The sequence below is a fragment of the Elephas maximus genome, chromosome 1 (assembly GCF_024166365.1).
Source record: "Elephas maximus indicus isolate mEleMax1 chromosome 1, mEleMax1 primary haplotype, whole genome shotgun sequence".
NCBI lineage: Eukaryota > Metazoa > Chordata > Mammalia > Proboscidea > Elephantidae > Elephas > Elephas maximus.
In genome coordinates, this window is record NC_064819.1 from 175,005,334 (window position 1) to 175,029,785 (window position 24,452).

At 37.4% G+C, this 24,452-nt stretch overlaps 1 protein-coding gene across 11 annotated transcripts in view; it reads left to right on the top strand.

Moving 5' to 3' along the window:
• CEP57L1 (centrosomal protein 57 like 1) overlaps positions 1–24,452 on the top strand; it is an 80,623-nt gene that overhangs the window by 13,397 nt on the left and 42,774 nt on the right. For 9 of the 11 annotated variants that reach the window (XM_049897594.1, XM_049896939.1, XM_049897294.1 and 6 more), the window contains one exon: positions 24,289–24,353. The exons of 1 other annotated variant lie outside the window; for it this stretch is intronic. The gene's annotated coding sequence lies outside the window, so the exon portion shown is untranslated. Of the gene's footprint in view, positions 1–11,996; positions 15,098–24,288; positions 24,354–24,452 lie in introns of those variants that run through there. One more of the 11 variants, XM_049897110.1, reaches the window with a different exon arrangement.

Here is a 24,452-nt window from a genome sequence, read left to right on the forward strand (position 1 = left end):
CTCCCATCTCCCCTCCAGACAGGAGATGCCAACATAGTCTCATGTGTCTACTTGATCCAAGAAGCTCACTCTTCACCAGTATCATTTTCTTTCCCATTACCTAGTCCAATCCCTGTCTGAAGAGTTGGGTTGGGAAAGGGTTCCTATCTTGGGTAACAGAAGGTCTGGGGACTGTGACCACTGGGGTCCTTCTGGTCTCAGTCAGACCATTAAGTCTGGTCTTTTTATGAAAATTTGGGGTGTATATCCCACTGCTTTCCTGCTCCTTTAGGGGTTCTCTGTTGTGTTCCCTGTCAGGGCAGTCATTGGTTGTAGCTGGGCACCATATAGTTCTTCTGGTCTCAGGCTGATGTAGTCTCTGGTTTATGTGGCCCTTTCTGTCTCTTAGGCTCATAATTACCTTGTGTCTTTGGTGCTCTTCATTCTCCTTTGCTCCAGGTGGGTTGAGACCAATTGATGCACCTTAGATGGCCGCTTGCTAGCGTTTAAGACCCCAGACGCCGCTCTCCAAAGTGTGATGCAGAATGTTCTCTTAATAGATTTTATTATGCCAGTTGACTTCGGTTTAGTCTGAAACCATAGTCCCCAGACCCTCACCCTTTCTACGCTGGCCTTCAAAGCATTCAGTTTATTCAGGAGACTTGCTTTTGGTTAAGTCCACTTGTGCTGACCTCTCCTGTATTGTGTGTTGTCTTTCCCTTCACCTAAGATAGTTCTTATCTGCTATCTAATTAGTGGAAATTCATCTGCCTCCCTCCCTCCCTACCCCCTCTCATACCCATCAAAGAATATTTTCTTCTCTGTTTAAGCTATTTCTCCAGTTCTTTTAATAGTGGTCTTATACAATATTTGTCCTTATAATAGTGGTCTTATAAAATATTTGTCCTTTTGTAACTAATTTCACTCAGCATAATGCCTTCCAGATTCCTCCATGTTATGAAATGTCTTGTGGAGTCATCATTTTTCTTCATCAATGCATAGTATTCCATTGTGTGAATATACCATAATTTCTTTATCCATTCATCCATTGATGGGCACCTTGGTTGCTTCCATCTTTTTGCTATTATAAACAGTGCTGCAGTGAACATGGGTGTGCATATATCTTTTCATGTCAAGGCTCTTATTTCTCTAAGATACATTCCAAGCAGTGAGATTGCTGGTTCGTACAGTAGTTCTATTTCTAGCTTTTTAAGGAAGTGCCAAACCAATTTCCAAAGTGGCTGTACCATTTTACATTCTCACCAGCAGTGTATAAGTGTTCCAGTCTCTCCACACCTCTCCAACGTTTATTATTTTGTGTGTTTTGAATTAATGCCAGCCTTGTTGGAGTGAGATAGAATCTCATTGTAGTTTTGATTTGCATTTCTCTAAAGGCTAATTATCGTGAGCATTTCCTCATGTATCTTTTAGCTACCTGAATGTCTTCTTTAGTGAAGTGCCTGTTCATATCTTTTGCCCATTTTTTAATTGGTTTATTTGATTTTTTGTAGCTGAGTTTTTTGCAGTATCGTATAGGTTTTAGAGATCAGGCACCGATCAGAAATGTCATAGCTAAAAACTTTTTCCCAGTCTGTAGGTAGTCTTTTTACTCTTTTGGTGAAGTCTTTGGATGAGCATAGGTGTTTGATTTTTAGGAGTTGCCAGTTATCTAGTTTTTCTTCTGCATTGTTAGTAATGTTTTGTATACTGTTTATGTCATGTATTATGGCTCCTAGTGTTGTCCCTATTTTTTCTTCCATGATCTTTATCGTTTTAGATTTTATATTTAGGTCTTTGATCCATTTTGAGTTAGTTTTTGTGCATGGTGTAAGGTATGGGTCTTGTTTCTTTTTTTTGTAGGTGAATATCCAGTTATGCCAGCACCATTTGTTAAACAGACTGCCTTTTCCCCATTTAACTGACTTTGGGCCTTTGTCAAATATCAGCTGCTCATAAGTGGATGGATTCATGTCTGGATTCTCAGTTCTGCTCCATTGGTCTATGTATCTGTTGTACCAATACCAGGCTGTTTTGACTACTGTAGCAGTATAATAGGTTCTAAAATCAGATAGAGTGAGGCCTCCCACTTTGTTCTTCTTTTTCAGTAATGCTTTACTTATTCAGGGCCTCTTTCCCTTCCATATGAAGTTGGTAATTTGTTTCTGCATTTCATTAAAAAATGTCATTGGAATTTGGATCAGAATTGCATTGTATCAATAGATGGCTTTTGGTAGAATAGACGTTTTTACAATGTTAAGTCTTCTATGCATGAGGAAAGTATGCTTTTCCATTTATGTAGGTCTCTTTTGGTTTCTTGCAGTAGTGTCTTGTAGTTTTCTTTGCATAGGCGTTTTACATCTCTGGTAAGATTTATTCCTAAGTATTTTATCTTCTTGTGGACTACTGTAAATAGTATTATTTGGTAATTTCCTCTTCGATGTTCTTTTTGTTGTGTAGAGGAATCCAACTGATTTTTGTATGTTTATCTTGTATCCTGATCCTCTGCTGAAATCTTCTATTAGTTTCAGTAGTTTTCTTGAGGATTCCTTAGGGTTTTCTGTGTATAAGATCATGTCATCTGCAAATAGAGATACTTTTACGTCTTACTTACCAATCTGGATGCTCTTTATTTCTTAATCTAGCCTAATTGCTCTGGCTAGGACATCCAGCACAGTGTCGAATAAGAGCGGTGATAAAGGGCATCCTTGTCTGGTTCCCGATCTCAAGGGGAATGCTTTCAGACTCTCTCTGTTTAGGATGATGTTGGTTATTGGCTTTGTATAAATGCCCTTTATTACGTTGAGGAATTTTCCTTCTATTCCTATTTTGCTGAGAGTTTTTTTCATGAATGGGTGTTGAACTTTGTCAAATGCCTTCCTGCATCAATTGATAAAATCATGTGATTCTCATTTTTTATTTCTTTGATGGATTGCATGAATTGTTTTTCTAATGTTGAACCATCCCTTCATACCTGGTATGAATCCCACTTGGTCATGATGAATTATTTTTTAGATATGTTGCTGAATTCTGTTGGCTAGAATTTTGTTGAAGATTTTTACATCTAAGTTCATGAGGGATATCCATCTGTAATTTTCTTTTTTTGTGGTATCTTTACCTGGTTTTGGTATCAGGGATATGCTGGCTTCATAGAATGAGTTTGGAAGTATTCCTTGCTTTTCTACGCTTTGAAATACCTTTAGTAGTAGTCGTGTTAACTCTTCTCTGAAAGTTTGGTACAACTCTGCAGGGAAGCCTTCCAGGCCAGGGCTTTTTTTTTTGTTAGGAGTTTTTTGATTACCTTTTCAATCTCTTCTTTTGTTATGTGTCTATTTAGTTGTTCTACCTCTGTTTGTGTTAGTTTAGGTAGGTAGTGTGTTTCTAGGAATTCATCCATTTCTTCTAGGTTTTCAAATTTGTCAGCGTACAATTTTTCATAGTAATCTGATATGATTCTTTTAATTTCAGTTGTGTCTGTTCTAGTATCGCCCATTTCATTTCTTATTCGGGTTATTTGCCTCCTCTCCTGTGTTTCTTTTGTCAGTTTGGCCAATGGTTTATCAATTTTGTTGATTTTTTCCAAAAAACCAGCTTTTGGTCTTGTTAATTCTTTCAATTGTTTTTCTGTTTTCTATTTCATTTAGTTCTGCTTTAATTTTTATTATTTGCTTACTTCTGGTGCCTGAGGGTTTCTTTCGTTGCTCACTTTCTATTTGTTCAAGTTGTAGGGATAATTCTTTGATTTTGGCCCTTTCTTCTTTTCGTATGTGTGCGTTTATTGATACAAATTGACCTCTGAGAACTGCTTTCGCTGTGTCCCAAAGGTTGTGATAGGAAGTGTTTTCATTCTTATTGGATTCTCTGAATTTCTTTATTCCATCCGTAATGTCTTCTATAATCCAGTCTTTTTTGAGCAGGGTATTGTTCAGTTTCCAAGTGTTTGATTTCTTTTCCCTGCTTTTTCCGTTATTGATTTCTACTTTTATGTGCCTGACGGTCAGAGAAGATGCTTTGTAATATTTCGATGTTTTGAATTCTACTAAGGCTTGCTTTGTGACCTAATATGTAGTATATTCTAGAGAATGTTGCATGTGCACTAGAAAAGAAAGTATACTTGGCTGCTTTGGGTAGAGTGTTCTGTATATGTCTATTAGGTCAAATTGGTTGATTGTGGCACTTAGCTCTTCCAAGTTTTTATTGAGCTTCTTTCTGGATGTCCTGTCCTTCACCAAAAGTGCTGTGTTGAAGTCTCCTACTATAATCGTGGAGCTGTCTATCTGATTTTTCAATGCTGTTAGGGTTTGTTTTATGTATCTTGCAGCCCTGTCATCGGGTGCATAAATATTTAGTATGGTTATATCCTCTTGATATATTGTCCCTTTAATCATTATATAGTGTCCTTCCTTATCCTTTGTGGTGGATTTAACTTTAAAGTCTATTTTGTCAAAAATTAATATTGCCACTCCTGCTCTTTTTTGATTGTTGTTTGCTTGATACATTTTTTTCCATCCCATGACTATTTGTTTGTGACTCTAAACCAAAGGTGTGTCTCTTATAGGCAGCGTATAGACGGATCTTGTTTTTTTATACACTCTGGGACTCTCTGTCTCTTTATTGGTGCATTTAGTCCCTTTACATTCAGTGTAACTATGGATAGGTATGAGTTTAGTGCTGTCATTTTGATGTCTTTTTTTGTGTGTTGTTGACAGTTCCTTTTTCCCACTTAATTTTTTGTGCTGAGTAGTTTATGTATTGTCTTTCCATCTTACTCGTTTTTGTTTCTGCTGAGTTTCTTTTTTTTTTTCTTGTGTTTTATTTTGATGAGTAGGATAGTTAGTCTCCTTTGTGAGTACCTTAATATTTACCCGTTTTTCTAAGTTTAAACCTAATTTTCTTTCTATCCCCTTGTCTTCCTCCCCATTTGGAAGATCTATAACTACATTTCTTAGTCCCTCTTTCTTGTTTTAATGTTTTCTTCTATTACATAATAACATCGCTGTTTCCCTGTTGTGAGCATTTTTTTATCTTGATTTATTTTTGTGATTTCTCTGTCTGGGTTGACCTCTGATTGCTCTGCCCATTGTTCTAGTCTTGGGTTGATACCTGATATTATGGATTTTCTAACCAAAGAACTCCCTTTAGTACTTCTTGTAGTTTTTGTTTCGTTTTTACAAATTCTCTAAGTTTCTGTTTATCTGGAAATGTCCTCATTTCACCTTCATGTTTGAGAGACAGTTTTGCTGGATACATGATTCTTGGCTGGCAATTTTTTTCCTTCAGTGCTTTATATAAGTCATCGCATTGCTTTCTTGCCTGCATGGTTTCTGCGAAGTAGCCCAAGCTTATTCTTATTAACTCTTCTTTGTAGGTGACTTTTTGTTTATCCCTAGCTGCTCTTAAAATTCTCTGTCTTTGATTTTGGCAAGTTTGATTATAATATGTCTTGGTGACTTTCTTTTAAAATCTACCTCATGTGGAGTTCGATGAGCATCTTGAATAGGTATCTTCTCATCTTTCATGATATCAGGGAAGTTTTCTGCCAACAAATTTTCAACAATTCTCTCTGCATTTTCTGTTCTCCCTCCCTGTTCTGGTACTCCAATCACTCGTAGGTTATTTCTCTTGGTAGAGTCCCACATGATTCTTAAGGTTTCTTCATTTTTTTTAATTCTTTTATCTGATTTTTCTTCAAATATATTAGTGCCAAGTGATTTATCTTCAAGTTCAGAAATTCTGCCTTCCACTTTCTCAATTCTGCTCCTCTGACTTTGTATTGAGTCGTCTACTTCTGTAATTTTATTGTTAATCTTCTGAATTTCTGATTGCCGTCTGTGTATGGATTTTTCCAGCTTATTAAATTTTTCATTATGTTCTTGAATAACCTTTTTAATTTTTTCAACTGTTTCATCTGTGTGTTCTTTGACTTGTTCTGAGTACTTTGCCTGATCTCCTTCCTGATGTCTTGAAGGGTTCTGCACATTAACCTTTTGTATTCTGCACCTGGTAATTCCAGGGAGGCACTTTTATCTAGACGATCCCTTGATTCTTTGTTTTGAGAGCTTGTTGAAGCGATCATGGTCTGTTTCTTTATGTTGTTTGATATTGACTGTTGTCTCCGAGCCATCTATAAATTATTGTATTAGTTTATCTTATGTTTGTTTATTGTATCCTAGCTTCTTTCTTTGTTTTGTTTTGATATGCCCAGATGGGTTGCTTGTGTGACCTAGCTTGATTATTTTTGCCTTTGAAGCTCTGATGTCCTGTCACCAGATGGTTAGAGCTGTTATCAGGTATATCAGTGTAGGAGTCGATTTACTTTTCTTGTATGAATTCAGCTTAGGTGTCCAGGTAGCTGGTCATCAAGTGTGTGGTACAGGCTCAGTCCTACAGTCTTAGAGGGGCCAGGGTGATTAGTGTAGGTACTGGTATCTGATTTCAGCAGGGGTTCCAATGCTCTGAACAAGGCAGGGGGCTTAGAATTGTCCCCCATGTGACTCTGAGTAAAGCGCATCCCTCTTCCCTAGAGCATACAGGTGGGTGGGTTCTACAGATGGACCATGGGCAACCAGTGCTTTTGGTTGTAGGGACTGGAGGGACCAGTTATCCTTGGACCCCTGTCATGGGTGGCTTCGTAACCTGAGTAGAGCCACCAGTCCTTAGGCCCCTGATGTGGGTAGATGAGGACCCTGTTTAATAGGCAAATTGGTGTTAGTCATCAAACACCCACCTCTCCACTGCACAGTTGAAACAGTTGCAGTCTGCCAGCAGGGCCTAGACGGGCTGCTTCTGTCCGGAGCTCTGAAGGTTAGTGGAGCTGGCAAATTATCTTTTCCCCCAGTTGCAAATTTATTCCTTCTTCGGGGCTGGGAGAATGGCTCCAGGCACTCAACAGGACCTATCTCAGGCCCAGGGAAATCAACAGCCTCTGAAGCCAGCTTGGGAACGGGGGGCGTGGAAAAATTATACGCAAGTACTTAGCTTTTGCTGAGAGCACCGTTCTTCTCCGTTTCCAGAGGTGTGAGTAGGCTGTGCGGCTGGCTGCTTCTTCTTGAGGAAACTGTGGCCGAATGCTACCACCAGCCTTCCACAGCCGCTCCTGGGAATGGTGCCTGAGGGATCCCGGCAAATCAGGTCCGGCAACTCCTCTTGGCTTCTGAACTGACTCTCCCACCCCCTGCAGCTCAGTCCATTTTCTAACTTTGCCTTTGATGTTCAGGGCTCCTAGTTTGTCATAAATACAATCGTTTCACTTGTTTTTTGGGGGTCTTTGTTGTAAGAAGGATCACCGGAAGCACCTGGCTATTCTGTCATTTTGGCCCGACCTCCTGAAATCAAAAGCTATTGTTCTTAAACTCTTTACCCAAAAAGTGTGGGTATGCAATAAGTGGGAGTTGTTAGTGCTGTAGATTTTTTGTCATTACAAAAAAAATTTTTTTTTTAGTATGTACTTAGGCTTTCGAGATCAAATGTTCAATATTCTGCCTTCTTAGCAGTAAGGTGTTTTGCATTCTTGAGGTGCCATCTCATGAGCCTCAGTTTCTTAGCCTCACACTTTACACTTTGTTTAAAATGCAAGAATCAAAACTTAAGCTAAATTCTTTCTTTGTACCCTCATTGTGTTTAATGTCTCTCAATGTCCAAAAGCGTTTTTTGATACCTAATGGTAGCCCAACTCAACGGCTAACAGGACTGAATCAACTTAATAACTCCCCAAGTCCATCATAGCTTTATATTTGAACATTATCCACAATAACAGATTGCAGGCTTGACCGGAGCTCTCTTTTTTCTATGTAACTTTTAGAAAGCCTTTTGACCTTTCTGGGCCTCAAAGTCTTTATCTGTAACAGAAAGGGAGTTGGACTAGATTTTTATTAAGCTTTCTGCTGGATCTGAAATTGTTAATTATTTTGACCTGTTAAAGAATGAAAAAAAAATCAGTACACTGAATCTTTACAAGTATGTAAATGTTGCCCTTCAAAATTGTTCCTTGAGAAAGAGGCTAGAAGACAGCCAAGAGAGGGGGCCAACAAGAGCATTATCTGGAACACGTTAGGAGACTGGAGTCCATTTCAGTGCTGTGTTACTGTTATGTATTGTGAACATGTGCAATTGGCTGAGTGCTGTAAGTGCAGATTGCTAGTCAAGGATACTTCCTACAATTAGGAATATTTTTCTCCAATTGAATTACCTTGGTGCTTGTCCGCATTGCCGTTTGTTTGCTACTTTCTACCTCATCATACAGGTTTGCACAATCTACTTGTGTTTTCACTCCAGTAGTTTGACCCTCGTATGCTGTGAAATACTGAAGCCATCTGAACCTGAACTATACCCTTATAAAATGACTGACTTCCTTTTTAAGGCTTTTAAGGAAATTGTCCTAATTATTTATGATTTAGTAACATAAGCAGCTTTGCCTCCAAATGCTTACTTAGTGTTTTTTATTTTGGCTTATTTGAAAAATGGCTTGTTCCTTTTTCTGTGTATGTGATACCCAGATGAGTTATAAGGGCTTTTTAATTTTGAATCTTTAGTTTTTATTTTTAAGATTTTCTTAACAAGATTGATTTATGTTCTTTTCAGTCTTTTAAAAGCCTGCTTTCTGAAACAATATGGTCATCTTTTTTTCCATGTTATTTTGCCTCCCTCCTTTAGGAGTAAATGAATACTGTTTAATATTTTCTCCAGTTTTTCTGCCTTTGGTATCTCCAAATTTACTGTACTGTGCTTTGTATGTCAAAATTTCTAGTATTTCCAGCATATTTTAATGGATAAAATTTTAAAACCGTAATTACTAAATCTATATTCATTTTATGCTTATTGAAAGATTTGTGACCTACCCCTAGTGTGTATGTATATACATATAAAAAAATTTTTTTTATTTATATACATATAGTTTTATACACGCATGTATATGTATATATACACACACATATATATACACGCACACAATTTGTGACATGAATTTTATAAACTAGTCCCACTGCTGGCTTCATCTGATTTATCTGCTCTCATTTTCCTTATCCACTTATTTTACATGAAAATGTATATGTATAGAGGTAAGATGTTAAAATTTTGTATCATTTAAAAAAATTGTTAAATATATCAAATAAAAATAAAATATAACACCCTTATACCTACCCCCTTAAATGAACAAATGTTAACATTTTGCCTTATTTGCTTTGTTTTTAATGAAATAAAATATTACATATATTTTGCAAGTGCCTTGATACAGTAATGTTTTTATGTTTTATTTATACATAAAAGGCATCTTACTGGTACCTATCATTCTGTAACTTGCTTTTTCACACAACAGTATGTTTTCAGAGCCTAAACATGTTGCTAAGCATAGATCTAGTATATTTACTTTAGCTGCTGTAGCGTACCTTACTGTGTGAGTCTGGCATAATTTACTTATCCGTTCCCCTATTCATGGATATTTGTGTTATTTTTTTTTTTCTAGGGCAAACAACACTACAATGGATATCATTATACATACCTCCAAGTGAACATTTGCCATTTTCTCTAGGGCCCATTCACAAGTACCGAGAAGTAGAATTGCTGAGTTATAGGGTATATAAACCAAACCAAACCTGTTGCCGTTGAGTCAGTTCCAACTCATAGAGACCCTATAGGACAGAGCTTAACTGCTTTATAGGGTTTCCAAGGCCATAACCTTCACAGAAGCAGATTGCCACATCTTTCTCCCGCAGAGCGGCTTGTGGATTCAAACCGATGACCCTTCAGTTAGCAGCCAGGCACTTAACCACTGTGCCACTAGGGCTCCTTATAGGGTAAATATACAGCCTCACAGTTTTCAAACTGTCCTCCAAAATTTTGTTCAAGTTTACGCTCCCACCAGCAGCTTCTCAGAATTTCTTTTTTTCCACATCTTTGCTAAAGCTTGATATTGACAGGATTTTAAGTTTTCATCAGTATAATTGGTATGAAATAACTTGTTTTAATTTGCATTTTCTTAATTAACTAGTCAAGTTGACTATCTTTGGTCTTGACAATTCATGTTTTTTCTCCTGTTAACTTCTGTTACTATCTTTTGTCTTTTTATTAACTGAGCTGTTTCTTACTGTTTTTAGAATATGAGTTATTTCTGTATTTTTGGTACTAATCTTTTATCTGTTATCTTTGTTGCTGTTATCTTCTCTCAGGCTAGTGCAGGGCTTTTAACTTCGTTAATTGTAGCTTTAGTTATATGTTGTTGTTTGTCATTAGGTGCTGCCGAGTTGGTTCCCACTCGTAGCAACCTTATGTACAACAGAATGAAACACTGCCAGGTCCTGCGCCACCCTCATAATCATTATTATGCTTGAACCCATTGTTGCAGCCACTGTGTCAATCTTCTTTTTCACTGACTCACTACTCTTTCAAGCATGATGTCCTTCTCCAGGGCCTGGTCCCACCTGATAACATGTCCAAAGTACATGTGATGAAGTCTCGCCATCCTTGCTTCTAATGATCATTCTGGCTGGACTTCCTTCAAGACAGATTTGTTCCTTCTTTTGGCAGTCCACTGTATATTCAGTGTTCTTCACCAACACCATAACTCAAAGGCATCAGTACTTCAGTTTTCCATATTCATTGGCCAGCTTCCATGTGCATATGAAAAAATTGAAAACGCCATGACTTGGATCAGGTGCACTTTAGCCTTCAAGGTGAGATCTTTCCTTTTTAACACTTTAACAAGGTCTTTTACAGCAGATTTGCTCAATGCAGTGCGTCATTTGATTTTTTGACTGCTGTTTCCATGGATGTTGACTACGGATCCAAGCAAAATGAAATCCTTGGCAACATAAATCTTTTCTCCGTTTATCATGATGTTGCTTATTGGTAGTTGTAAAGATTTTTGTTTTCTTTATGTTGAGGTGCAGTCCATACTAAAAGCTGTAGTCTTTGATCTTCATCAGTGCTTCAAGTCCTCTTTCAGCAAGCAAGGTTGTGTCATCTGCGTATCACGGGTTGTTAATGAATCTTCCTCCAGTTCTGATGCCACTTTCTTCTTCATATAGCCCAGCTTCTTGGATTATTTGCTCAGCATATAGATTGAATAAGTATGGTGAAAGGCTATAACCCTGATGCACACCTTTCCTGATTTTAAACCAAGCAGTATCCCCTTGTTCTGTTTGAACACCTGCCTCTTGATCGACGTACAGGTTCTGCATGAGGACAATTAAGTGTTCTAGAATTCCAATTCTTCACAGTGTTATCCATAATTTGTTATCCACACAGTCGAATGCCTTTGTGTAGTCAAAACACCGGTAAACATCTTTCTGGTATTGCTTTCTTTCAGTCAAGATTTATCTGGTATCAGCAATGATATCCCTTGTTCCATGTCCTTTTCTGAATCTGGCTTGAATTTCTGGCAGTTTCCCATCAATGTACTGCCGCAACCATCTCAGAAATTATTGAACAGTATCAATATCACATGCAAATAAAATTATGCTGATGATAATTCAAAAACAGTTGTAGCAGTACTCTGACAGGGAACTGCTGTATGAATCTACATATGTACAATTCTATGTTTAGGTATGACTGCCGTAAAGTTTTAGATAAGAGGTTAGCCAAGAGACTCTGTCTAAAACAGTACTGTTGACTGGAAAAATAGTCTCGGGACATGTTGAAAATTTTGAACTTTAGGACTTGTGTCTAAGTCTAAGTAAAATTCCAGTAATGTCTTAGTTTAAAACAGCTCCAGACAATTTTACAACATGTATCAGAAGAATTAAAACTGACTTTGACTCAACAATACCATTTCTAGATTGTATCCTAATGAAAAAATTGGTGCTTTACATAAAACTTTATGTATTGCCATTAAAAAGACATACTCTAAAATAATATTTAATGATTTAAGAAAATGTTTCTCTTGTAATATTAAGTATAAAAGCAATTTATATAAATGATATGTATGGTAAGATACTAACTTTGGTTAAAGTAATAAAAGACTGGTAGAGTATATACCAAAATATATACCAATAATAGTTATCTCAGATTGGTAGAATTTATAATGATTGTTTTCCTCTATAATTTCCAAATTTTGTAGAATGACAGCATATTACTTTGCAGAATCAAAGTTTGTCGAAGATCTCTCCAAATACTCTCTCCAGTCTCTTGGCTAACACAGTAAGATAGCGTGGATTTATATACAATGCATAAGGGAACCCTGGGGGCACAGTGGTTAAGAGCTCGGTTGCTAACTGAAAGGTCAGCAGTTTGAACCCTGCAGCCACTCGGCAGGAGAAAGATGTGGCAGTCTGCTTCCGTAAAGATTTACATCCTTGGAAACCCTACGGGGCAGTTCTACTCTGTCCTGTGGGGTCGCTATGAGTCAGAATTGACTCGAGGGCAATGTGTTTGTTTTTGCTTTTTTCCCCATATATATATATATACACACACACAAACACACATGTGTATAAAATGTAAATATAAGAAGTTGTGGATAGTATTCATATACATTAAGAATATTACTTACAATTGAACTTATCATTGTGAATGCCCCTAGCTGTGGCTATTTTTTTTTTTTTAATTGAACTTTAGATGAAAGTTTACTGAACAAACTAGTTTCTCATCAAACAGTACACACATTGTTGTATGACATTGGTTAACAGCCTCATGACTTGTCAACACTCTCCTTTCTCAACCCTGGGTTCCCTATTACCAGCTTTCCAGTTCCCTTCTACTTTCCAGTCCCCGCCCCAGGGCTGGTGCACCCCTTTAGTCTTGTTTTGTTCCATGGGCCTGTTCAATCTTTGGTTGAAGGGTGAACCTCATGAGTGGCCTCATTACTGAGCTGAAAGGGTGCCCAGGGTCTATACTCTCAGGGTTTCTCCAGTCTATCAGGCCAGGAAGTCTGGTCTTTATTTTTGAGTTAGAATTTTGTTCTACATTTTTCTCCAGCTCTGTCCAGGACCCTCTATTGTGATCTGTGTCAGAGCAGTCAGTGGTGGTAGCCAGGCACTATCTCATTGTACTGGACTCGGCCTGGTGGAGGCCATGCCGGATGTGGTCCATTAGTCCTTGGGACTAATCTTTCCCTTGTGTCTTTAGTTTTCTTCATTCTTCCTTGCTCCAGAAGGGATGAGTCCCATGGAGTGCCCTAGATGGCTGCTCACAGGCTTTTAAGACCCCAGACATGTAGCCATTGGTTTTGTAGCTTTAAAACCCAGGTAGCTAATTGGAGAATTGTCTTCTGTATCTTTTGAAGGAGGGTAATTTGCAGCTGATGAAACACCAAAACCAAACCCACTGCTGTTGAGTCAATTCCAACTCATAGCAACCCTAATAGAAAAGAATAAACTGCCCCATAGGGTTTCTCACGCTGTAATCTTTACAGAAGCAGATTACCACATCTTTCTCCTGCGGAACAGCTGGTAGGTTCTAACTGCCAACCTTTCAGTTAGCAGCTGGTCACTTTAACCACTGCATCACCAGGGCCCCTTTTGCAGCTGATAAGAAGTGTTTCATTGAAGGATGAGAGTTGGTTTTAAACAAGGCTAGAGGTGTATTAGCCAAGGCTAGTCTGGGCTAGATTGGTAAGTGAGTCCAACTACCATGGTGAAAGCTGGATTGGAGGGTCGGTGCCACTTTTTGTGGGGCGCCAAATTTGCAGTAGTCTAGAGCTATGAGTCAGAATTGACTCGACGGAACTGGGTTTTTTTTTTTTGTTTTTTTTTTTTAGAGCAAATACAAAGCCCTGAGATGGTTAAACGTATTTGTTTCTCTTTTAGATTGTGAGTGTTTCCTCTTTCCATCTCCAGCTTTTAGTAGATAGCCTGGCACATGTTAGACACTCAGTAAATATTACTGAAATTGAAATGGAATGGAAACGAAATAATGCAGATTCCTAACATTAGCTTTACTGAAAAGTCACCTCAATATTAAATGAAGTGAATTGTCACAGACAACCTCTGTTTGGATGGCAGGGAAGTTTTTAGGAGCAATAATGATCTCATGTTTAGCTCTCATAGGCTCTTTTCTCTACTATTTTATTTTAGCTGCTAGGGGTACTTTGGAAGGCCCTCAGTTCTTTCAGTATTTGGCACAGTTAGCTATAGGTAAAGTATGTACATTGGAAACTGATGAAGAACTAGAACATATAAGAGGAGCGTGTGAGATACCAATTTTCATAGCTACATTTCAAGCAAAATATAAGTTGATCAGCTTAATTAAGCTTCTGCCTCGGCTAGTAAGGAAAATCAGGTTTTGTCCTTTTGCCCTCTGTGCTGTTCAACAGCATACACCATTTTTCATTTTAAGACCTTAACGGCGGTGCCAACAAGTCTAGTTTGAAAAAAAAGAGTTTAATGGTGTCTCTCTACAGATCAGCCTGTCAACATCTCTGGCCATCAGTAGATCACTCCCCCTTCAGAACAGTTGTTCACTTTAGACATGTCATAAGTTTGTGTGGTTAAGCTTGCTAATTGGCATAAGGATTGAAATTACGAATTTGGAGCTCCGGATGGCAAGGAGAGCAATGTTACGACAAATGTAGGTGTTTGTGTTGCTTTTTCACAGAATAACTCAGTCACTCCTGTGACTAGAACCCACTCTGGGCTGAATGGGATAGGTGTTTTACTTTGTATTGAGATGACTTTTCAGTAAAATTTATCTTGGAGCTCTACATGACTTTTAATTCATTTCAGATTGGCAAGCATTTATTAAGTATGGATAAGGTGCTGAGGTTACAAAGATGAATAAGATATGATTCCTGTCCTCAAGGCTTACAGTTTAATGGAGAAGACATGAATAGATTATGTCAGTCTACTATATTACGCATATGGGTATGCAGAGAGGAGAGTTAATTAAGCAGGAAAGAACCCAGGTCTTCTGACTTCCTCCAGACCCCTTTCCACTATATCATGTTCCTTAGTGGAACCATGGGGATATATTCCCACCCCAAATCCAAAGAAATGTGGGGGGAAATGCCTAAGAATCAGTTTGGTGTCACTAAATCTAAGAAAGTAACAGGAACTCAAAGGGATGTAATGTTAGAGAACGAACAGGAAGAGGAGTGACACTGTGTTTGAAGAGATGAACCTTTTCCTGCATTGCCTACCAATTGATGTTGTGCCGTCACATTGATGGAGGCGACAGGAAAGTCAGCAAACGAAAAGTAAGTGCTTAGGCATATAAATTGTTTTTCTTTCTGTTCTCAAGAAATTGCTGATGGTGATTATCTTCAAAGGGGGGAAAGTGATGGTTATGGTTGAGAATCAGCAGTCAAGGACTAAAAAAAATGTTTACTATTTTTTGTCTTTCTATGCTATTTAGATTTTGTTACCAGTCAATCTATTACTTTTATTTTTTTTTATGTTAAATAGGAGTTTCTATTGATGAGATTATGGGCCATTGAATTTTTTTAAATTAAGTATTGTATACTATACAAGGTGTGCTAATAGATTTCATCCTAAGAGTAACTAGGTAGGTTGACATTCACGGTGGACATTTCACAGATCCACAAAGAAATAATATTTTTATAACATAGGACAGCTATGGTACTATAGAACCTTTATTTCCTTGTATCTGTGAGAAGGGAATAATTTAAAATTATAGGTAGGGATATGGGAAACTTCACTTCTTGCAGCTGGAGTAAATCCCTATACTCACATGCATACATACATGTATACATTTTTTCCTGGGGTAGGACACAGCTTTCCTGAGTGAAAAAGGCGCTCTGGTGAGGAAAGGCAAGGGTGGGAGTCAGATTAAAATTTTTATATCGATTACTCTAGATAGGGCTGTGCTGTGATAGGGACTCTGAGGACTTTTAGTTCCTAAAAGCAGGGGTAAGTAGCACTGGTGGCTTGTGTAACTGGCTTATTTGTAAGTTATGCGTTTGAACTCACTGTAGTGGTCAAATGGTGCTTATTTTCAGTGCAAAACAACTTTAATTCTTTAGCAGTTTATTTCGATGACGTGTTTGCTGTCCAATGGAATTTGCAGTCTTAATAAGATCCCAGAGCAACTCTGGTGTGTAACTTGTGCTGTATTTATACTATCCTTGGAAAAGATAGGAAATGCATGTTTGAACTAGAGATCCACAGTTTTTTCTGCAAAATTAGGAAAGTTCCTAAAGAGTTTTTACCTGTGTGTTATTGGTGTTGTTGAGAAGCGAGTAATTTTTCTTTAAAGAGCCAGGGTACATTGGATAGAATGAAAAAATTAAATCAGTGTGGTGTTTGTGGCCTGTGAGTGAAAGAAGGAATGCCAAGTGTGGAACTGGGACTGTAAATTATCATCCTTGGCAGGAACAGAGTTTGCCTTTCTTCCTGTTGTGTCTGGACAGTTACCAGGGCCTGTGATGGACTTTGCAATCTATTTCTCAAATTCCCAGAGAGTGTTGCAGTGTTATATGGATTCTGGGGAAGGAGTGATCTGACCTCATTCAGTTTGGTTTCTTTTTTGTTTTCATTTTAGAGATGGTACTTTTTAATATTTGTTGTTGTTTTTAGTTGCCTTTGAGTTGGCTCTGACTCATGGGCAACCTTATGTATATCAGAATGAAATGTCTGGTCCTCTGCCGTCTTCATGATCATTGGTATGTTCAGAGGAATTATAAAAAATGGTTAATGTGATGGGAAAAAAAGGATTTTTATAATCTCTTTGTTTTATAGTTTTTACTTTTTTAAAAACAAGTGAACACCTATATGAAATTACATATGGAATACATTTGAAAACCAGAAGTAGGCCCCCTCAAAAATTTCTGATTCAAGATAGCTTAGTATACATTCCATTTACTGTATTTCAGTGATTCTAAGACTTTTTTTCACAGTCAAAATATTTCTAAAATAGGGATCTGTCTTGTAATCGTTATTGGCCTTGATCGAAGTTAGACTTCTTCAGGGAAGATTTGCATTTCCTCTGCACTTGTACTGCTGCCAGCCTGAGACCATTTTAAATTAACATTCTCTGCTTGAGGGTTGTTTGTTTGACCCCACTGGTAGTGTGGATTCAGACTGCAAAGGTGTGGATATGGTTTACAGTGTCATGGATAAAAGTTCCTGTACTCGGTGCCCGGCATAGACTTCCAGGTTTCTTTTCTGCCTCTTTCTGCATGGTGGGTTTATTTTCCATTTACCCTACACTGCGTTTGTAGCTTTCTGTTTTTCCAACTTTATATGGCAGTACTCCTATTTTGGGTATTTTAGTTTGTGACACATGAAAGAATAATGTGTCTTATAATAGTGGTTTAAATTTGATGAAAGATCCAAAGTAACTGACTCTTATTGCAGACACACTTCTATTAAGCTCAGTGTTTTTGTTATGCACTTCTTTGCTTATTCCTTACCAGTGGTCTTCAAACCAATTTGCATAAGATTACTTGGGCAGTTGATTAAAACTGTACATCTTGGGGCCTCATCCCGAGAGATTTTGTTTCAGTGGAGCTGGGTGAGGTATTTAGTAAATACCCTCAAAGTATCACACTTAGTGAAAGACTGCATGTTCTATATGAGTGAATAATCATGGCTTTAGCTGCCATCAGTATATATCAATGACTTCTACATCCTTACCTTTAGTTCAAGTCATTCTTCTTAAATGCCAGACTCACCTATACTATTGACAAGTCCATATGAAAGGCAGAATACACTTTGATCCAAGCTAAGCAAAAAAAAAAAAAAAAAACCATTGCTGTCAGTTCCAACTCATAGCGACCCTGTAGGACAGAGTAAAACTGCCCCACAGGATTTCCAAGGCTGTGCTCTTTACAGAAGCGGACTACCGCATCTTTCTCCCATGGAACAGGTGGTGGATTTGAACTGCTGACCTTTTGATTAGCAGCTGAGCGCTTAACCACTTTGCCTCCAGGGTTCCATTTTGATCCAGGTCACAGGGTTCAAATCCCAGCTCAGCCAATTAATAACTGTGTGATCTTGGGTAAGTTACTTAACTGAGAGATAATTCTCAGTTTCTTCATGTAAAATGGAGTTAATACTTACCTCATAGAGTTATCTTGACAGTTCAGTGGATCTATACATGTAAAGTTCTGTGACCACTGTCTGGCACATATCAAGCTCTGTCTAAGTGTTAGTTGTTGTTACTGTGTTTTGTTGCTGTGCCACAGACCTCACACATGTCTACCTACTTTCTCACTTTCTTTTGCATATCAAATTTCACTCATTCATCCTTCATGTCTCAGTTTAAGGACTAGTCCCCCAGGAAGCCATCTGTATAACCTCCAGGCTCTGAGTTAGATTCTCCTCCTCTGGGCTCCCATACCTGTTACCGGTTGCCGTGAAGTCGATTTGGACTCACAGCAACCCAATAGGACAGAGTAGAACTGCTCCATAAGGTTCCAAGGCTATAATTTTTATGGAAGCAGACTGCCACATCTTTCTCCCACAGAGTGGCTGGTGGATTCGAGTTACCACCGTTTCAGTTAACAGCCAAGCACTTAACCACTATGCTGCCAGGGCTCCTTTGAATGTCTATAAGCACCTCAAATTTGACATATCTAAAACTAGATTCATTCTTTTTCCCTCAGACTTGTATCTCCTTTTATATTATTTATTTCCATTAATGTTACCACCGTCTTTTATTTTTTTGATGTTAAATAGGAGTACTTGCCCAAGTGAAAACCTTGGGAGTCATTTTTGATACTGTCTTCTCCGCCATTTCACATATCCAGTTGTTCCCTAAGTTCTTTTGATTGTATCTTCTAAGTATCTTTTGTGTTTATCTCATCTACTCCAGTTATATTTCAAGCCCATATTTTCCGTTGTCTGGATTACTTTAGGAACTTCTTAATTTGTTCTTCAGTCTATAATTTCTTCCCCCTTCAATCTGTACATCTCAGGTCCATTAAAATAAACTTGTCAAGATGCAAACCTGATCATGTTATTCTTCTTTCATCCTCCATTAACTCCCCATTGTGTAATCAGAGAAAATACAAGCTCCTTTGTGTGATATACAAAGTCTGTAGTGGTCTCTTACCACCAACATTTATTCACTATGCTGCACCCAAATTCACTAAGGTCTGTTGAGTCCCTCAGTGATAATACATTCTGTCTCCACTAATTGTATATTTCCAAATTTTGTCTTCCTGTTGAACCTGTTTGCTTGTTTGTATGTTTGTTTGTTTTGGTCTCTGTCTTTCATATCTTTCCAAATGTGTGGTGAGCCTTGGTCAGACAATTTATGTTTAAGAGTGGGGCGCTAAAAAACTGATTGGAAACTCTGAATCCATTCCTCATTTTAGCATTTTCAAAATCTTTGGTAACTTGGGCTACTCATAGTCTCCAGATAAGGATCCGCATTCTGGGAACTGAATCTTCCTGCTTTCTGCCTGGTGCCCCCACCTTCAGCTGTGCCCAGTGTCCCCCAATCCAGAGATGCACTTTAATTCCCTCTTCAGAGAACAAAGCAAAACTTCCAGTCTCTTCCCAGGTAGAGGGAGGCTGCATGGAGAGGCAGGGAGGATTTAGCGTATGATTACATCTAAGTGCAACTTTTAACCTGTTCTCTGGGCTGCCCCATCTTGACTCCTAGATGTGGGGCAAATTCCTGAGCTGTGTGGGGTTCTCAGGGTAAATTTAAAGGTCACTTAGTAGGTTTTTTTGGTCATCATTTGGGTTAGGAGTCTGCCTTTTTGCATTAGCTAAGTCTGTTACTACTCCTCCATCTGTTTTTCATTTTCCAAAGTTCTGTTGTTGTCATCTCTCCTATCTCTTTGTTTTTGCAGGTTTATGTCTTTTCTTAAAAATTGTTTCAGTATTATTTCCAGTGGGTTTCCGAGAAGGAGCAAAGAAGTTAGTGTGTATGTTTAATCTATCATATTTACCTAAACTCCTCTTTCAAGCTGTTTGTAATTCCAGATTGTCTCCGGCTATACTTCTCTCTCCACAAGCAGGGAGAGTTAGATCATCTCTTCTGTGTTCCCAGGACACTCTGTATATGCTTCTGTTATACAAACTGATCCCGCTGAATCATATCTTGTTTTTAACTTGTCTCCCTACCACACAGTGATATCATTGGGGGAAATACTTTTTTCCTTATTTATTTTTATGTACTCAGAACATATCAACCAAACCCATTGCTGTCCAGGCCCTATTGGACAGCGTAGAACTGCACCATAGGGTTTCCAAGGCTATATAATCCTTACTGAAGCAGACTGCCACATGTTTCTCCCACCGAGTGAGTGGGGAGTTCGAACTACAAAGCTTTCAGTTGGCAGCCTAGCACTTAATTACTGTGCCACTAGGGCCTCTTGTCCTAAATATTAAAAAAAAAAAAAAAAACTTGCCGTCAAGTCAATTCCAACTCATAGAGACCTTATAGGACAGAGTAGAACTGTTTCATAGGGTTTCCAAAATGCTGCTGACCAATACCAACTGCCAACCTTTCGGTTAGCAGCTGTAGCTCTTAACCACTGTGCCACTAGGGCTCCCTTGTCCTAAGTATAAGAAAAAAAGTATAAAAAAGTACTAAATTTGGGGGGTACAGATTAGGCTAGACACATACTACTCCGGTATGTTAAATCATTGAGACATTTACTGAATAGCTCTGAGGAGCTATTGGATCAGACATTCAAATCTTCAGACATTAGTTAAATCATTGAGACATTTACTGAATAGCTCTGAGGAGCTATTGGATCAGACATTCAAATCTTCAGACATTATAATAGCAGTTATAAAAACAGGAATTGTTAGCAATGAGCTCTCCAAGTCTACGCCCTTGGCTGTCACGATGGTGGCTGCCATCTTCTTATAACCTTTCATTCAACATTATTTAAGAGACTTCATTTATGTTAAATTTGTAACTTTTTATTTACTTCCCAGTTTTCCCTTAGACTTGGAAAATTAAAAAAAAAAAAAAAGTTGTTATCCGTTCAAGATTCTCAAGTATAGAAATTAAACATATCATATATAATTTGTTGCTGGATATTTGCTGAGGGAAGGTGATTGCAGAAACTCATAGACTAGGGAAAGATGGGGTTGGATAATAGTAGAAAGCAACAGATCTTGTATTTGTACCAAGCCATGTATGATTTGTTTGGTTAGGGCATAGTACATTTCTATTTTACTTTGACTTTTACATTTTATGATTGTTTAGCTTAAGTTTGAAACATTAATACAGTAGAATTCCTTTAGTAATTTAAAAAATTTTGTTAGAACAAGAAGTGCTCATTATAAAATTTATTTAAGCAATACAGAAAAGTTCAAACCTAGGAGTAAAGACTCACAAAGCAATAAGCAAAAAAAATCTACTACCCAGAATTAACCATTGTTAATATTTGGAGAAATCTTTATTTTGATAGTGTAATTTTGTTTAACTAATATGTTATTGTGTAGAACTTAACATATTACTAGTTTCCCAAAACATAGCTATATATAATTAAAGTTTTAGTCAATATGCTTAGGCCACAAAGTTGTTGGACTTGTTCTCCAAAGGGGTACCACTGTATTTTAAATTATTTTTATATTTAACATTATTAGTTTTGCCATAAAGTATAAGACAATAATGGCATTTTAAAAAAGTGTTGATGTTCTTTTATGAAATTGTAGTATTTTATTCTTAGGAAGTATTCTTTAACTTTTTATTTGGATATAATTTCAAACTTACTGAAAAATTACAAGAATATTACAAAGAACACCCATATATCCTTTACCCAGATTCCCCTGTTGGAAACATTTTGCCTTTTTTGTTTTATCATTTGCTGTCTCTAACATACATTCGCTTTCTCTGTATGTGTGTGTGCATGTATGTGTGCGTATACCTGTGTATATGCATTTTATATAAACACACACATAAAAATAATTATACACATTTTTTTCTGAAACATTTGAGAGTAAATTTTATATACCATGGATCTAGATAAATCAGTGTATATTTCCTAAAAATAAGGATATTCTCTTACACAACCACAATACATCATCTTCAGTAAATTTAACATTAATATAATGCTTGTATCTAATCCATCATCTGTAATCCAGTTTTGTCAGTTGGCCCAATTATATTCTTCATAGCATTTTCCCCCTCCAGTACAGGATATAGATTAGGATCATACACTGCAATTAGTTGTCACTGTTTTTTAGCCTTCTTTAATCTGAAACAATTCCTCAGTTTTTTATTGTCCTCTTTTTAAACAGCTTTATGGAAATGTACTTTCATTATCTTTTATGACATTGACATTTTCGAAGTAAACACTGTCTCCTCCTTTTTGTAAAAAAATAGACTATCTTTGGGGTTTATGCAAAGTTTCCTCATGATAAGATTCAGATTATGCATTCCTGGCCGGAATACCACATAGGTGATGTTGTGTCCTCTTCACGTCCAGAGGCACATGACGACCATCTGTCTCTCATGAGTGATGTTAATTTTACTTATCCTATCAAGATGATGTCCAACTTCTCTATTTTTTTCCTTGCTTTTAATAAGTTATCCATGGAGGAGACTCTAACGTGGTGCAGATATCCTGGTCCTCACCAAAACTTACCCCCCGCCAGATTTACCATCTGTTGGTCCATCTTGCCTAAGTCAGTCTTTACTACGATAGCTGCAAAATGCTGATTTTCAAATCAAACAAGGTCTATTTTTAAAATTAATTATAAATTATGTTAAGTTAGTCCATTTGAATGTCAAAAGATGAGTATACTAAATGTAAGATTTGATGCTACAGTCAATACATTATACATGATAGACATTGAAATATGATATTTAAACTATTCCTGGATTTCTTGCGTTTGATAGTCGTTCTGGGTATTCCTATAAACTCATTGCATACGTTTTAAAATTGAATACGTAGTGCGCTTTAGGATGTGATCTAGGTTCTGATACTTCTTCTGTCTGTTTTCTCTACTGACCTGTCTAACAGATGCTCTGTTATCTGAATCCCTTTAGTGAACTCTCCATTTAGTTAATGATTAACCAGATAATATTCGCTTACTGCTATTGAAGAAAAACAAACTTTCCAGTATGGAGTAGCTTTGAGAACCATGTCTGAATAGAAAGATATAAGTTCTTTTTCCTTTTTGAAACATGAGTCTTAATCTGTATGAGTATGTAAGTAAAACTAGTATGCTTAGAGTACTTAGTACCTGTATATCTAAAGCTATGGCAGTCCACTCTTTCAGGCATTGTTTAAATGTTCAGAGAAACCTCTCATTAAAAAGATTATAAAATTTTTTATAAAATGCTTAAAACATCTTTGGATAACCTGGCAGCAAAGTAAGGGGCAAATATGAGGCTTCAAGTATGAGAATGCACAATTCCATAGGAATAAATTGGCCCTAGAGCCCCTTTTACCCTAGGGCATCTTCTGCTTCCTCATGACCCAGAACCTGGACCCTAAGGAAGTGCTTCTGCTTGTATGGGATAGTAGTCAAAGTCTGGGGCCTGTTGTATTAATTTTAATGTAATCTTTGTATCTTTCCCTTTATACTTTCTCCCTTGCTTTTGGACATAAAATATCGTATCCATTCTAAGATCAGTTAACAGTTCATTGATTTTTTTCACAGTTTTTATTTTATTTTTCATCTGACTCTGTTACGTACCTGAAGGCGCTTTGGTGGCCCAGTGGTTAAGAGTTCACCTGATAACCAAAAAGGTCCACAGTTCAAATCCACCAGCTGTCTTTGGGAACCCTGTGAGGCAGTTCTGCTCTGTCTATAGGGTCACTATATGAGTCAGAATTGACTCAAGGGCAGCAGGTTTGATTTTTTGGTTTATGTGTCTGAAAAAGAGGAATACTGTCAGTGAGATGGATTAACACAGTGGCTTGCAACAATGAGCTCAAACATAGCAACGATTATGAGGATGTCAGAGGACCAGAGAGTGTGTTGTTCTGTTGTGCATGGGGCTGCTGTGGGTTGGAACTGATTCGACAGCACGTAACAACATGTATCTGAAATTTATATTGATGTATATGGAATGAGATAAAGATTTAATTGGATTTTTCTCCAAATTTTCTAACATCACTTGTTGAATAAACCCATTGCCGTCAACTTGATTCCGATTTGTTGAATAATTCCCATTAATTCCTTTTTTAAGTTCTTTTATTTATTAGCTCCCCTTGACCAGTTGGTTTTTATATCATTATCTTAACATTTTAGGTATTGTATATTTAAATCGTGGGTTGGAATATCTGGCATCTATATCTTGCATTTATAAGGCAAGTTCTGTAACCACAAATTACCCTACTCAGTTGTAACAGTATTTTTTAAAGTGCTAGACGTTAAAAATAAGATAGGGTTAGCTCAACCCTTACTGTATTAGCCCTTAAGGTAAATTAACAGATAGACACACACACACACACAAATGGACAAAAGAAACAGAGCTATCAATCTTTCTTTCTCCGTTTTCTCTAAGGAAAAGTCCAAACTTGGAATAATTAGCAGCATAAGAAACAGATTTCCCCATTCCAAGAATGTACTGTAAGTATCCCCATTCCAAGAACCTACTGTAAGTATCTCTGATTACCTCCAAATGCCATTTCCCTAATAGTCCTATGTGATTATGCAAAGATGATGGTG